The following is a 16225-nucleotide window of genomic DNA, read 5'->3' as shown; positions in this document are numbered from 1 at the left end:
TTAACTCAGGCAGTAGTAGCTCCTGTTTGAATATCCAGAGGTCACAGGTTTGACCCTTCCCCCCGCCCCTCAGATGTACCACTCAGGGATGTCTCTGGGTTCTGAGTGCTGTCACCCTCACCTTCATTCGCTTCTTTGTTATACTGACATGTATGTTGTGTCTTGTCTTACATTGAGCTATCAGCTCATCAGGGCAAGGCCCATCTCTGCTCCTCTCTCTTTCTAGAGCACTTCACACAGTAGGGTACCAGTCTTGATTTTAGGTGCTACCAGAATACAAATAACATACTACTCATAATAACAGATGATGGACAGTAAATGGGGAATAACACCCTACTGCTACAAATTTTCAAGTGAACACTTGTTTATGCTAAAACCTGTGAAGTGTTCAGTGTTTTCATGGATTTGCTCAGTGTTTTCATGGAACATCTAGGGTTCACAGACTTGAGAAGAATGAATAACAAAACCCTGTGAATAAAAGGGGTGCAAATGTTTAGTCCTGAAAATCTCCTTTGTTTTTTAAAAAAATCAACAATTTCAATGCTTGGAAATTAATTTGGATGTTCCTAGAAATCACCCAGTCTCCATGCCTATGTATTACATGTCCCAAGCTACTGGATATCACGGAGGCCTGGGAATCCTGTCTGATCTGAATCTAGTCAGGCTGGTAGGCAAGAAACCTTTTAGACCTTTATCATGGAATTGCTAAGGGACTCAGAGTTTTCACCTCTGTGGCATCTTGGCACCCTTCTTGCCATCTTGCAGAGTGGAATTGCAGGAGTGTTACTATCAAGGTTTCCTTCTGCACCTGCAGATAAATGAAGAGGATCTGTGCCTCTGAGAATAACAACATAGTATTGAAAGTTATGAATAGTCCCAAAACCTTGAAGGGGCAAGCAGGCTTGATCCAAATCCTATTGAAATCAATTGAAGTCTTTCTATTAGCTTCAGTGCGGATTGGATCAGTCCCAAAATGCTGACCCTTTACCTAGTTTTTTTTATCTGTAGTCTTTTTATAGCACTTGCACCGCTTACATGTCCCAATCTTCAGCAATTTCTTCAGGATCCTAAGTGGCTGTGGTTTGTACTTTGTCTCAGAGAGCTGGTTTGCTGCGCACAACTCCGCATAATAAGAAAGTTCTATTATGTTCTACCAGAAGCAGAAGGTAGCAATTTTCAGTTTTTATCAACAAAAAAATAGCCTTGTTTGTGAATCTTTTATGCTCCCATAAATGTGATTTGGTGCTTGTGCTGTACTTCACTCTAATTGCACCCCTGTCTTTTGTGTTTAAAACAACCTAAAACTATTGGTAAGAGCAAAATACTTCATCTCATGAAAAGCCTTAATTACAGCATTTCATAATTGTATTTGTTGGTCTGTATTTGCCTTCCTTTCATAGCATAATACTCCATTTTATCAAGTAATCAGCCTACCTGCTTTTTTTCTCTCTCTCTCTAATTTCACATATTCATCCAAAGCTTTTTTTAAATAAACCCTCAGATGATGCAGCTGCATTTCCATCCAGCTAAACCACTATCAGAAAACATTTTATGTAAAGCCCTTCCTTCCCCCAACTAATTGCAAAACTCATTAACACATGATGTCCGGTTTGGACTCTCAGTTATGTCAGTGTAAACTTACAGTAACTCCACTGATTTTCATGAAAATGACTTGTGCTTTACACAGAATAACAGAGAACAATTGGGCCCACTAGGCTCCAAAATAGAGTTGTCAGGTATTTAGCATCTGGATTGCCAGAGGGATTGGGAATGAGATACTGAGCCTTTTACCCCAGGTCAATGGTATTTCTTGTCTACTCCAGCTCAGTAGTAACTCATAGTTGGTACCATTTGCTGGTTCTTCTGTGGCTTATGTGAAATCAACCTGGCATGTTGCTTGCACGAGATACCGAACCTATTTGTTCTACTTGTGCAAATCAACACCTTACTCTGTATAAAATTTAGTCTTATTCCATAAAATTCAATAAATAGCAGATATTTTTCATGCTGGGGAGGATTTTCTAAAGAGCTTAAGGCTCAGGTCCTCAAAGACATTTAGGTACCTAACTCCCATTGAAATGAAATGAGAGTTAGGCGCCCAAATATATTTGAGGATCTGGACTGAAGCAACTTGGAACACAATTCCCATTGACTTTCAATGAGACTCATGGCCCTCAATCCTTTTAGGGTTAGATCCACACAGGTGACTTAGACCCAGCATTGCAATGACTAACTTTTAGGCACCTTGTAGAATCCACAGCTGCAAGTTAGGCACCCAGGCTCCCCATACAATGCATGGGGAGAGGTAGGTGCCTACAAACAGGATTCACAGAAGCCAGTGAGCTGATACCTAAGATACCTAAAATGGCCAATCAGAAATGCTGAGGAAAGGGGTGTGGCCTCAGCCCTGCCCCTCAAAGTGGCGTGAGAGACCTGAGTTCAGATTGCTGTGTACAACAGGCAAAGGGGGGATTTGAATCTGAGTCTTCCACATCCTGGGTGAGCGCTCTAACCAGTGGGGTATTAATTGTTAAGTGTGCACGGCCACTACTATCTTTTAGGTGAGTTTAGGCATGCTCATTGCATGCCTGCTGGCTCAGGCCATGCTGGTGAGCTAGCCAGAGGAACACCAAGTTTGAGGATCCTGCTGGGGTTGAGGTACTGAGTGGCTGGGCGGCATCAGGATGTGTTTCAGAGTAGTAGCTGTGTTAGTCTGTATCCACAAAAAGAAAAGGAGGACTCGTTGCACCTTAGAGACTAACCAATTTATTTGAGCATAAGCGTTCGTGAGCTACAGCTCACTTCATCGGATGCATTCAGTGGAAAATACAGTGGGGAGATTTATATACATAGAGAACATGAAAAAATGGGTGTTACCCTACACACTGTAACGAGAGTGATCAGGTAAGGTGAGCTATTACCAGCAGGAGAGTGGGATGGGGGCATTTTGCAGTGATAATCAAGGTGGGCCATTTCCAGCAGTTGACAAGATCGTCTGAGGAAGAGCGGGGGGTGGGGGGGAGGAATAAACATGGAGAAATAATTTTACTTTGTGTAATGACCCATCCACTCCCAGTCTTTATTGAAGCCTAAGTTAATTGTATCCAGTTTGCAAATTAATTCCAATTCAGCAGTCTCTCATTGGAGTCTGTTTTTGAAGCTTTTTTGTTGAAGAATTGCCATATTTAGGTCTGTAATTGAGTGACCAAAGAGATTGAAGTGTTGTCCGGCTGGTTTTTGACTGTTATAATTCTTCACGTCTGATTTGTGTCCCTTGATTCTTTTATGTAGAGACTGTTCAGTTTGGCCAATGTACATGGCAGAGGGGCATTGCTGGCACATGCTGGCATATATCACATTGGTAGATGAGCAGGCGAACGAGCCTCTGATAGTGTGGCTGATGTGATTAGGCCCTATGATGGTGTCCCCTGAATAGATATGTGGACACAGTCGGCAATGGGCTTTGTTGCAAGGATAGGTTCCTGGGTTAGTAGTTCTGTTGTGTGGTTGCTGGTGAGTATTTGCTTCAGGTTGGGGGGCTGTCTATAGGCAAGGACTGGCCTGTCTCCCAAGATCTGTGAGAGTGATGGGTCGTCCTTCAGGATAGGTTGTAGATCCTTGATGATGCGTTGGAGAGGTTTTAGTTGGGGGCTGAAGGTGATGGCTAGTGGCGTTCTGTTATTTTCTTTGTTGGGATTGTCCTGTAGTAGGTAACTTCTGGGTACTCTTCTGGCTCTGTCAATCTGTTTCTTCACTTCAGCAGGTGGGTATTGTAGTTGTAAGAATGCTTGATAGAGATCTTGTAGGTGTTTGCCTCTGTCTGAGGGGTTGGAGCAAATGTGGCTGTATTGTAGAGCCTGGCTGTAGACAGTGGATTGTGTTGTGTGGTCTGGATGAAAGCTGGAGGCATGTAAGTAGGCATAGCGGTCAGTAGGTTTCCAGTATAGGGTGGTGTTTATGTGACCATCGCTTATTAGCACCGTAGTGTCCAGGAAGTGGATCTCTTGTGTGGACTGGTCCAGGCTGAGGTTGATGGTGGGATGGAAATTGTTGAAATCATGGTGGAATTCCTCAAGGGCTTCTTTTCCATGGGTCCAGATGATGACAATGTCATCAATGTAGCGCAAGTAGAATAGGGACATTAGGGGAGAAGAGCTGAGGAAGTGTTGTGCTAAGTCAGCCATAAAAATGTTAGCATACTGTGGGGCCATGTGGGTACCCATAGCAGTGCCGCTGATTTGAAGGTATACATTGTCCCCAAATGTGAAATAGTTGTGGGTGAGGACAAAGTCACAAAGTTCAGCCAACAGGTTTGCTGTGACATTATCGGGGATAGTGTTCCTGATGGCTTGAAGTACATCTTTGTGTGGAATATTGGTATAGAGGGCTTATACATTCATAGTGGCTAGGATGGTGTTTTTTGGAAGATCACCAATGGATTGTAGTTTCCTCAGGAAGTCAGTGGTGTCTTGAAGATAGCTAGGAGTGCTGGTAGCATAGGGCCTGAGGAGAGAGTCTACAAAGCCAGATAATCCTGCTGTCAGGGTGCCAATGCCTGAGATGATGGGGCATCCAGGATTTCCAGGTTTATGGATCTTGGGTAGCAGATAGAATACCCCTGGTCAGGATGTGTGCAGCTTTGCACATTACCACCCGCACAAAGCTAGGCACCATGGGAGACTTTACTAGTGAAAACTTAGGCACATAGGGTGAGCTTCACAAAGGTGTTTAGTTGCCTAAGTCCCCATTGAAATCAATGGGATTTAGGTACCTCAATGTCTTTGAAGTCCACCCAGGTACTTAGGTGTCTAACTCCCATGGAAAAAGAAAAGGAGTACTTATGGCACCTTAGAGACTAACCAATTTATTTGAGCATAAGCTTTCGTAAGCTACAGCTCACTTCCTTTGTGAATCCCCACCCTTCCGGAGTTAGGGGGTTTGGAAAATATACATTTTGGACTTAGGTACCTAAAGTGACCATGAGGCACCTCAGTCCCTTTAGGCTCCCTGGCAAATCATAGTTGTCATCTTTAAGGAAAGGGGTTAGTTCTACTATTCCATGATATTGTTAGAGAAGCCACTGGGCACTCAGAGAAGCTAAGTGATAAGTAACATTCAAGTGCCTGTTAATTAAATAAGCAAACATTGCCACCAATCTTTTGTTAGTGCTTCCTGCTACCACAACTGGGGCAAAGTGTCATTTTCATGCCAACCAGTTGGAAATGGGAGATGCTGCTTCAGGGGTTATCGGTATCTCCTCTTCTTAATTTTAATTTCATTAATAAGTGTTCTTGAGTCATGGCAAGAAGGTTACTGTGCTATTTATCTGTAAAACCAACCCATCTATTATGCCATTTTCTTACAGGTGGGACACAACCATTCCCTAAGAGGATGCATTTCCACTAAGTATATAACACTCCAGTCATAAATTAGTAGGGCACCAGTGCAAGGAACACTTGGATTAAGTTATAGATACATACACACGGCAGAGTCAACATCACCATGTTGCGTGATGTACACTTCACAAAATTACCAGATTTAGTGATGGATATTGGCGGGGGGGAGGGGGGGGCTCCAGGCTGAGGCAGGGGGTTGCGGTTTGGGAAGGGGTATCGGCTCTGGGCTGGGGGTGCAGGTTCCAGGTTGGGGCCAGAAATGAGGGGTTCAGGGTGCAGACTCTGGGATGGAGCAGGGTGCTGAGGCTTTATGAAGGCTCCAGCTGAGGGTTCAGGCTCTGGGGTGGGGCTGGGGATGAGCGGTTTGGAGGGCAGGAGGGGGATCAGGGCTAGGGTAGGGAGTTGGGGCATGGGAGGAGGGCAGGGGTGCACACTCCAGGAGATGCTTACCTCAAGTAGTTCCTGGAAGCAGCAGCCTGTCCCCCACTGGCTCCTATGCAGAGGCGTGGCCAGGCGGCTCTGCACGCTGCCCTGTCCACAGGCGCCGCCCCCCCGAGATCCCATTGGCTGCAGTTCCCAGCCAATGGGCTGGGAGCCATGGAGTCAGCTCTTGGGGGGTGGGGACAGAGGCAGTGTGCCTGCAGAGCCACCTGGCTGCACCTCCGCCAGGAACAGGGAGCTGCCTGGGGTGAGTGCCCCCATGGACCTCAAAATTTTTAACATGGACACTTGTGTCTGTGTATGGACACATTACTGACCCCTGACACATGGCCTCCTACAAAAACAAATGGTTGGCCCGACCTTCATATTAGGTACAGAACTGTATGTCTACTTGACATTTTCAGTGGGACATTTTTAGTGTGGCACCCATCTACACTGTGCTGTAGAGGGGTGATTCCCAGCTGGCATAGACATACTTACACTAGCTCTCATTGAGCTGGGGCACTAAAATAGTAGTGTGGCCAGGGTAGCAGGTAGCAGTGGCTAGATGCCATGAATACAAATTTGCCTGAACCCTGTGTGTACGACCTGGGTGGCTAGTCATAGAATCATAGGATATCAGGATTGGAAGGGACCTCAGGAGGTCATCTAGTCCAACCCCCTGCTCAAAGCAGGACCGATCCCCAACTAAATCATCCCAGCCAGGGCTTTGTGAAGCCTGACCTTAAAAACTTCTAAGGAAGGAGATTCCACCACCTCCCTAGGTAACGCATTCCAGTGTTTCACCACCCTCCTAGTGAAAAAGTTTTTCCTTCTGCTTGGTAGTCTGAAATACCAACCATTTAGTGTGTTGATCAGAACCATTAGAATCAAAAGTCATTTCCTTTTTTCAGAAGAGCCCTAGCTAGCAAACTAGGCTGCCAGGTTGGAAACAAACAGCATGTCGAAGATTTTACAGATTGGAAAGAATAGCGTCCCATGGCCCAGGAGGCAGTGGGGAGTTTGAATTCAGGAGGAAGAGGCTAGCAAACGGGATGAAGACACTAGTTTAAAATCTAAACAGCTTCCTCTTATGATGCATCTTTCAATAGCTCTTTTGGGTCAGCGCGTCAGAGCTAGCTCAATCCATTTGCAATTCTGAGTTTAGAAAAGGCTGGTTCCCCACGGTTAACACTGAGCACAGCTAGCTCATGCCCTTGTGCTCCAGCTAAGAGGCGGAGAGCCTCTGCTGCCCATGCTTCTGCAGCTGCATTGCCATTGTTAGCACACTAGATCAGATGAGTTAGTAGGTCTATGCAAGCTGGGAATCACATTGCTAGCTCTTAGTGTTGGAGATAGCTTAAATCCCTCAGCCCGGCATTGAATCATAGAATCATAGAATATCAGGGTTGTAAGGGACCTCAAGAGGTCATCTAGTCCAACCCCCTGCTCAAAGCAGGACCAATCTCCAATTTTTTCCCCAGATCTCTAAATGGCCCCCTCAAGGATTGAACTTACAACCCTGGGTTTAGCAGGCCAATGCTCAAACCACTGAGTTATCCCTCCCCCCGCCAAAACGTACCTCTTCAGTTCGTGTTGTACCTCTTTCCTTATGTGGCTGCTGAGTGAACACAGATAGCACATTTGGACCAATTGGTCTCATATTAGACTAGGTAGGTATGATTTTGTAATTACCTGTAATGTAATGAAATCTGACTTATGGTTTATCATGATTAGCTTAATATTCTGGTTAATGAGTTTTAAAACATTGATAGAAAGTAGCATGTGTATCCCATGCATAGCAGGATATCCATGAATCCCAACAAGCAACAGCAAGATTGTAATAATGTCTTGCATTTACATAGCACCTTTGATCCCAGCACACTTCACAGGGTAAGTACCGACTGGAATTATCATCTCACTAAGCACAGACTCTGTACTCAACCCAGAGAACTCCAGCAGCAGGAATGTTTTTTCCTCCCCACATATCAGATATAGGTCCTGATCCAAACCCCATTGAAGTCAATGGAAAGACTTTCACAGACTTCATAAGAATGGCTATACAGGGTCAAATGGTCCTACTAGCCTACTATCCTGTCTTCTGACACAGAATCATAGAATCATAGAATATCAGGGTTGGAAGGGACCTCAGGAGGTCATCTAGTCCAACCCCCTGCTCAAAGCAGGACCAATCCCCAACTAAATCATCCCAGCCAGGGCTTTGTCAAGCCTGATCTTAAAAACTTCAAAGGAAGGAGATTCCACCACCTCCCTAGGTAACCCATTCCAGTGCTTCACCACCCTCCTAGTGAAAAAGTTTTTTCTAATATCCAATCTAAACCTCCCCCACTGCAACTTGAGACCATTACTCCTCGTTCTGTCATCTGCTACCACTGAGAGCAGTCTAGATCCATCCTCTTTGGAACCCCCTTTCAGGTAGTTGAAAGCAGCTATCAAATCCCTCCTCATTCTTCTCTTCTGCAGACTAAACAATCCCAGTTCCCTCAGCCTCTCCTCATAAATCATGGCTCCAGCCCCCTAATCATTTTTGTTGCCCTCTGCTGGATGCTTTCCAATTTTTTCACATCCTTCTTGTAGAGTGGAGCCCAAAACTGGACACAGTACTCCAGATGAGGCCTCACCAATGTCGAATAGAGGGGAGTGATCACGTCCCTCGATCTGCTGGCAATGCCCCTACTTACGCATTCCAAAATGCCATTGGCCTTCTTGGCAACAAGGGCACACTGTTGACTCAGATCCAGCTTCTCATCCACTGTAACCCCTAGGTCCTTTTCTGCAGTACTGCTGCCTAGCCATTCGGTCCATAGTCTGTAGCAGTGCATGGGATTCTTCCGTCCTAAGTGCAGAACTCTGCACTTGTTCTTGTTGAACCTCATCAGATTTCTTTTGGCCCATCCTCTAATTTGTCTAGGTCCCTCTGTATCCTATCCCTACCCTCCAGTGTATCTACCTCTCCTCCCAGCTGAGTGTCATCTGCAAACTTCCTGAGGGTGCAATCCACGCTATCCTCCAGATCATTAATGAAAATATTGAACGAAACCAGCCCCAGGACTGACCCTTGGGGCACTCTGCTTGATACTGGCTGCCAACTAGACATGGAGGCATTGATAACTACCTGTTGAGTCTGATGATGTAGTCAACTTTCTATCCATCTTATAGTCCATTCATCCAGCCCATACTTCTTTAACTTGCTGCCAAGAATACTGTGGGGGACTGTGTCAAAAGCTTTGCGAAAGTCAAGGAATAACATATCCGCTCCTTTCCCCTCATCCACGGAGCCAATTATCTCATCATAGAAGGCAATTAGATTAGTCAGGCATGACTTGCCCTTGGTGAATCCATGCTGACTGTTCCTGATCACTTTCCTCTCCTCTAAGTGCTTCAGAATTGATTCCTTGAGGACCTGCTCCATGATTTTTCCAGGGACTGAGGTGAGGCTGACTGGCCTGTAGTTCCCAGGATCCTCCTTCTTCCCTTTTTTAAAGATGGGCACTACATTAGCCTTTTTCCAGTTGCCTGGGACCTCCCCCGATCACCATGAGTTTTCAAAGATAATGGCCAATGGCTCTGCAATCACATCCGCCAACTCCTTTAGCACTCTCGGATGCAGCGTATCCGACCCCATGGACTTGTGCTCATCCAGCTTTTCTAAATAGTCCCGAACCACTTCTTTCTCCACAGAGGGCTGGTCACCTCCTCCCCATGCTGTGCTGCCCAGTGCAGTAATCTGGGAGCTGACCTTGTTCTTGAAGACAGAGGCAAAAAAAGCATTGAGTACGTTAGCTTTTTCCACATCCTCTGTCACTAGGATGCCTCTCTCATTCAGTAAGGGGCCCACACTTTCCTAGACTTTCTTCTTGTTACTAACATAGCTGAAGAAACCCTTCTTGTTACTCTTAACATCTCTTGCTAGCTGCAACTCCAGGTGTGATTTGACCTTCCTGATTTCACTCCTGCATGCCCGAGCAATATTTTTATACTCCTCCCTGGTCATTTGTCCAATCTTCCACTTCTTATAAGCTTCTTTTTTGTGTTTAAGATCAGCAAGGATTTCACTGTTTAGGCAAGCTGGTTGCCTGCCATATTTACTGTTCTTTCTACACATCAGGATGGTTTGTCCCTGTAACCTCAATAAGAATTCTTTAAAATACAGCCAGCTCACCTGGGCTCCTTTCCCCCACATGTTGTTCTCCCAGGGAATTGTGCCCATCAGTTCCCGGAGGGAGTCAAAGTCTGCTTTTCTGAAGTCCAGGGTCCGTATTCTGCTGCTCTCCTTTCTTCCCTGTGTCAGGATCCTGAATTCGACCACCTCATGGTCACTGCCTCCCAGGTTCCCATCCACTTTTGCTTCCCCTACTAATTCTTCCCGGTTTGTGAGCAGCCGGTCAAGAAGAGCTCTGCCCCTAGTTGGTTCCTCCAGCACTTGCACCAGGAAATTGTCCCCTACCCTTTCCAAAAAGTTCCTGGATTGTCTGTGCACCGCTGTATTGCTCTCCCAGCAGATATCAGAGTGATTGAAGTCTCCCATGAGAACCAGGGCCTGCAATCTAATAACTTCTGTTAGTTGCCAGAAGAAAGCCTCGTCCACCTCATCCCTGGTCCGGTGGTCAATAGCAGACTCCCACCACAACATCACCCTTATTGCTCACACTTCTAAACTGAATCCAGAGACTCTCAGGTTTTTCTGCAGTTTCATACCGGAGCTCTGAGCAGTCATACTGCTCCCTCACATACCGTGCAACTCCCCCACCTTTTCTGCCCTGCCTGTCCTTCCTGAACAGTTTATATCCATCCATGACAGTACTCCAGTCATGTGAGTTATCCCACCAAGTCTCTGTTATTCCAATCACATCATAATTTCTTGACTGTGCCATGGCTTCCAGTTCTCCCTGCTTGTTTCCCAGGCTTCTTGTATTTGTGTATAGGCACTTGAGATAACTCGCTGATTGTCCCTCTTTCTCAGTATGAAGCAGGAGCCCTCCCTTCTCGTGCTCTCCTGCTTGTGCTTCCTCCCGATATCCCACTTCCTCACTTACCTCAGGGCTTTGGTCTCCTTCCCCCGGTGAACCTAGTTTAAAGCCCTCCTCACTAGGTTAGACAGCCTGCTTGCAAAGATGCTCTTCCCTCTCTTTGTTAGGTGGTGCCCGTCTCTGCCTAGCACTCCTCCTTCTTGAAACACCATCCCTTGGTCAAAGAGTCCAAAGTCTTCTCTCCAACACCACCTGCATAGCCATTTGTTGACTTCCACGATTCGACGGTCTCTACCCAGGCCTTTTCCTTCCATGGGGAGGATGGACTCTGCTGCCAGATGCTTCAGAGGAAATGAACAGAACAGGACAATTTATCGAGTGATCCATCCCCATTCATCCAGTCCCAGCTTGTGGCAGTTAGAAGTTTATGGACACCCACAGCATGGGGTTGAGTCATTAACCATCTTGGCTAATAGCCATTGATGGACTTATCTTCCATGAACTTATCTCATTCTGTTTTGAACCAACTTATGTTATTGGCCTTCAGAACATCCCCGGTGTGTTGTGTGAAGAAGTTTCTAATCATAGAATCATAGAATATCAGGGTTGGAAGGGACCCCAGAAGGTCATCTAGTCCAACCCCCTGCTCGAAGCAGGACCAATTCCCAGTTAAATCATCCCAGCCAGGGCTTTGTCAAGCCTGACCTTAAAAACCTCTAAGGAAGGAGATTCTGCCACCTCCCTAGGTAACGCATTCCAGTGTTTCACCACCCTCTTAGTGAAAAAGTTTTTCCTAATATCCAATCTAAACCTCCCCCACTGCAACTTGAGACCATTACTCCTCGTTCTGTCATCTGCTACCATTGAGAACAGTCTAGAGCCATCCTCTTTGGAACCCCCTTTCAGGTAGTTGAAAGCAGCTATCAAATCCCCCCTCATTCTTCTCTTCTGCAGGCTAAACAATCCCAGCTCCCTCAGCCTCTCCTCATAACTCATGTGTTCCAGTCCCCTAATCATTTTTGTTGCCCTTCGCTGGACTCTCTCCAATTTATCCACATCCTTCTTGTAGTGTGGGGCCCAAAACTGGACACAGTACTCCAGATGAGGCCTCACCAATGTCGAATAGAGGGGAATGATCACGTCCCTCGATCTGTTCGCTATGCCCCTACTTATACATCCCAAAATGCCATTGGCCTTCTTGGCAACAAGGGCACACTGCTGACTCATATCCAGCTTCTCGTCCACTGTCACCCCTAGGTCCTCTTCCGCAGAACTGCTGCCTAGCCATTCGGTCCCTAGTCTGTAGCTGTGCATTGGGTTCTTCCGTCCTAAGTGCAGGACCCTGCACTTATCCTTATTGAACCTCATCAGATTTCTTTTGGCCCAATCCTCCAATTTGTCTAGGTCCTTCTGTATCCTATCCCTCCCCTCCAGTGTATCTACCACTCCTCCCAGTTTAGTATCATCCGCAAATTTGCTGAGAGTGCAATCCACACCATCCTCCAGATCATTTATGAAGATATTGAACAAAACCGGCCCCAGGACTGACCCTTGGGGCACTCTAATGTTTGTTTTAAACCTGCTGCTCATTAATTTCATTGGATGACCCCTGGTTCTTGTGTGTGTGAAGGGGTAAAGAACACTTTGTCCACACCAGTCATGATTTTATAGATCTCTTGCATATTCCCCCTTAGTTGTCTCTTTTTCAAGATGAACAGTCAAAGTCACTTTACTCTCCTCAGATGGAAGCTGTTCCATACCCCTAATAATTTTTGTTGCCCTTCTCTGTACTTTTCCCAGTTCTAATGTAACTTTTTTGAGATTGGGTGGCCAGAACTGGACACAGTATTCAAGATGTGAGCATACCATGGATTTATTTAGTGGCAATATAATATTTTTCTGTCTTATTTTCTATCCCTTTTCTAATAGTTCCTAACATTTGGTTCATTATTTGCCTGCTGCTAGCAGAAGTTTTCAGAGAATAGCTGTGGTGACTCTAAGATCCCTTTCTTGCTTGGTAATAGCTAATTCAAACCCCATCAGTTTGTATGTAGAATTGGGATTATGTTTTCCAATGTGAATTACTATGAATTTATCAATACTGAATTTCTTCTTACATTTTGTTGTCCAGTCACCCAGTTTTGTGAGATCCCTTTGTAACACTTCATAGTCTGCTTTGGACTTACAAAATTATTCAGGATAGGTATAGTCTACAAACATTGCCATGTCACTCTTTACTCCCTTTTCCAGATCATTGATGATTTTGTTGAATAGCACACATCTCAGTACAGATCCTGGAGGGACCTCGCTATTTACCTCTCTCCATCATCAAAACTGACTGTTTATTCATAGCATGAGCACCAACTCTTTGGGTGCTCCGGGGCACCCACAGGGAAAAATTAGTGGATGCTGTGCCCCACCAGCAGCCAGGCTCCCCATTCCCCCTCACCGCACCTCCTTGTCCGCTTCCTCCCCTGAGTGCACCACCTTCCCATTCCTCCGCCTACCTCCCAGTGCTTGTCGCCACCAAACAGCTGTAGCAAGCTCCGAGAGGGAGTGGGGAGGAGCGGGAACATGGCGCACTCAGGGGAGGAGGCGAGGCTGGGGCGGGGATTTGGGGAAGGAGTCAGAATCAGGGCAGGGAAGGGGCAGAGTTGGGGCAGGGACTTTGGGGAAGGGGTTGGAATGGGGGTGGGAGGGGGCAGTCAGGGGTGGAGTCGGGGAGGGGCCAGGGGCAGAGGGGAGTCGAGCACCCACCGGTGCCAGTCAAAGTCAGTGCCTATGATTCATATTCATTGTTTCCTATCTTTTAACTAGTTACTGATCCATGAGAGGACCCACCCTCTTATTCCATGACTGCTTAGTTTGCTTAAGAGCCTTTGGTGAGGGACCTCCTCAAAGGCTTTCTGGAAGTCCACTAGATCACCCTTCTACACATTTGTTGACCACCCCCTTCAAAAATTCTAATATATTGGTAAGGCATGATTTCCCTTTAGAAACCCCATGTTGACTCTTCCCCAGCACAGTGTATTCATTTATGTGCCTGTTACTTGTGTTCTTCACAATTTCAACCAGTTTGCCCAGTACTGAAGTTAGACTTATCATCCTGTAATTGCCAGGATAGTTTCTGGAACCTTTTTAAAAAATCGATATTACATTAGATATCCACTGTCATATGGTACAGAGGCTGATTTAAATGATAGGTTACATACTACAGTTAGTAATTCTGCTATTTCACATTTGAATTCCTTTGGAACGCGTGGGTGAATCCCATCTGGCCCTGGTGGCTTATTACTGTTTAATTTATCAGTCTGTTCCAAAAGCTTCTCTACTGACTCCTCAGTCTGGGACAGTTCCTTCTATTTGTCACCTAAAAAGAGTGGCACAGGTGTGGGAATCTCCCTTGCATCTTTTGCAGTGAAGACTGATGCAGAGCATTCATTTAGCTTCTCCACAACAGCCTCATCTTCCTTGAGTGCCCCTTTAGCACCTCGCTCACGCAGCGACCCCACTGGTTGTTTGGCAGCCTTCCTCTTCTGGTGTATTTTTTAAAAAAATGCTGTTAGGTTTTGTGTCTTTTGCTAGTTGCTCTTCAGATTCTTTTTTGGCCTGCCTAAATATACTTTTACTCTTGACCTGCCAGAGTTTATGTTCCTTTCTGTTTTCCTCAGTAAATGGGAAATGGGCTTTGGATCAGGCCCACAGGTAAGGTAACAAGTATTTCCAAATTGCTTAAGCACAATTTTGATGATTATGATAATATTTTTGTTATTTTGAAAGCAAGCGCTTACTGTTAATTATGACAGTGATTACAGTATTCATCACATATTTGTGACATTGTTCTTAGAGAGAAAATGGCAGAACCCATCTCACTGTTAATGAATCAACATCCTAATTTGTGAGTGGCTCAGTCCTTAAAGATTTACTCTTTTGAAATTGTGAGGTATTGTGTGTTTCATACACCTACACAAGATTCTACCAGGGAGGGTGGTTTCTGAGAAATTAATGAGAAAGTGAATGACAGTATGTGTATTGTTTAACTCCTTGGGTATCCCTCTCCAAATCTAGTGTTGTCATAAATATAAAGGGAAGGGTAAAACCCTTTAAAATCCCTCCTGGCCAGTGGAAAAATCCTCTCACCTATAAAGGGTTAAGAAGCTAAAGGTAACCTCGCTGGCACCTGACCAAAATGACCAATGAGGAGACTTTCAAAAGCTGGGAGGAGGGAGAGAAACAAAGGGTCTGTGTCTGTCTGTATGCTGCTTTTGCCAGGGATAGACCAGGAATGGAGTCTTAGAACTTTAGTAAGTAATCTAGCTAGGTATGTGTTAGATTATGATTTCTTTAAATAGCTGAGAAAAGAACTGTGCTGAATAGAATGACCATTCCTGTTTGTGTGTCTTTTTTGTAACTTAAGGTTTTGCCTAGAGGGATTCTCTGTGTTTTGAATCTAATTACCCTGTAAGGTATCTACCATCCTGATTTTACAGAGGTGAATTCTTTACTTCTATTAAAAGTCTTCTTGTAAGAAAACTGAATGCTTTTTCATTGTTCTCAGATCCAAGGGTTGGGGTCTGTGGTCACCTATGCAAATTGGTGAGGATTTTTACCAAACCTTCCCCAGGAAGTGGGGTGCAAGGGTTGGGAGGATTTTGGGGGGAAAGATGTGTCCAAACTAAGTTTCCCAGTAAACCCAGTTAGAGTTTGGTGGTGGCAGTGGAGATCCAGGGACAAAGGATAAAATTAATTTGTACCTTGGGGAAGTTTTAACCTAAGCTGGTGAAAGTAAGTTTAGGAGGTTTTCATGCAGGTCCCCACATCTGTACCCTAGAGTTCAGAGTGGGGGAGGAACCTTGACAAGTGTATACAGAACTGCATTACTACAGTTCATGGTAGTTAGAATCTGCCAAAAGACAGACAAACCCAACCCACTTATTGGAGGACATATCGGGTATAATACTAATATTATGGTGAAAGGATGAGACACTTGTGAGGTGTTTTAATTAGGGCTTCCTAAATAAATAATTGATATGCTTACCATTTCTGAGAGGCAGTGTGGTCTAGTTAGTAGAATATTGGACTAGCACTCCAGAGCAGAATGCTCCAGAGGAGTTAGGCACCAAAATTCCTATTTGAGGTGCCTAAATCCCAATTTTGACTCCAATGCGATGCACAGAACTCCTGCCTAACCCCTCTAGGTGCCTAAACTCACTCATAGCACCTAAATCTTCAGGGTAAAAGTTCCCTAGGTGTTTGCCTCTGAGCATGTGCACTACTGCTGCCCTCTAGGTGTCCAGGTGCCTATCTCCTAACTAACCACCAGAGCGATCTACAAACTGGGGGAAGATAGGTGTTTGGTCACATGCAGGGCCCAATCTAGTAATCCTGCTCAGAGGCCACCTACTAGATTGGATCCTA

The sequence above is a fragment of the Lepidochelys olivacea genome (genome assembly GCF_965140295.1).
Source record: "Lepidochelys olivacea isolate rLepOli2 genome assembly, chromosome: 4".
Classification (NCBI taxonomy): domain Eukaryota; kingdom Metazoa; phylum Chordata; order Testudines; family Cheloniidae; genus Lepidochelys; species Lepidochelys olivacea.
The sequence above is the reverse complement of the archived record's forward strand: the minus strand, read 5'-3'. Positions refer to the sequence as shown.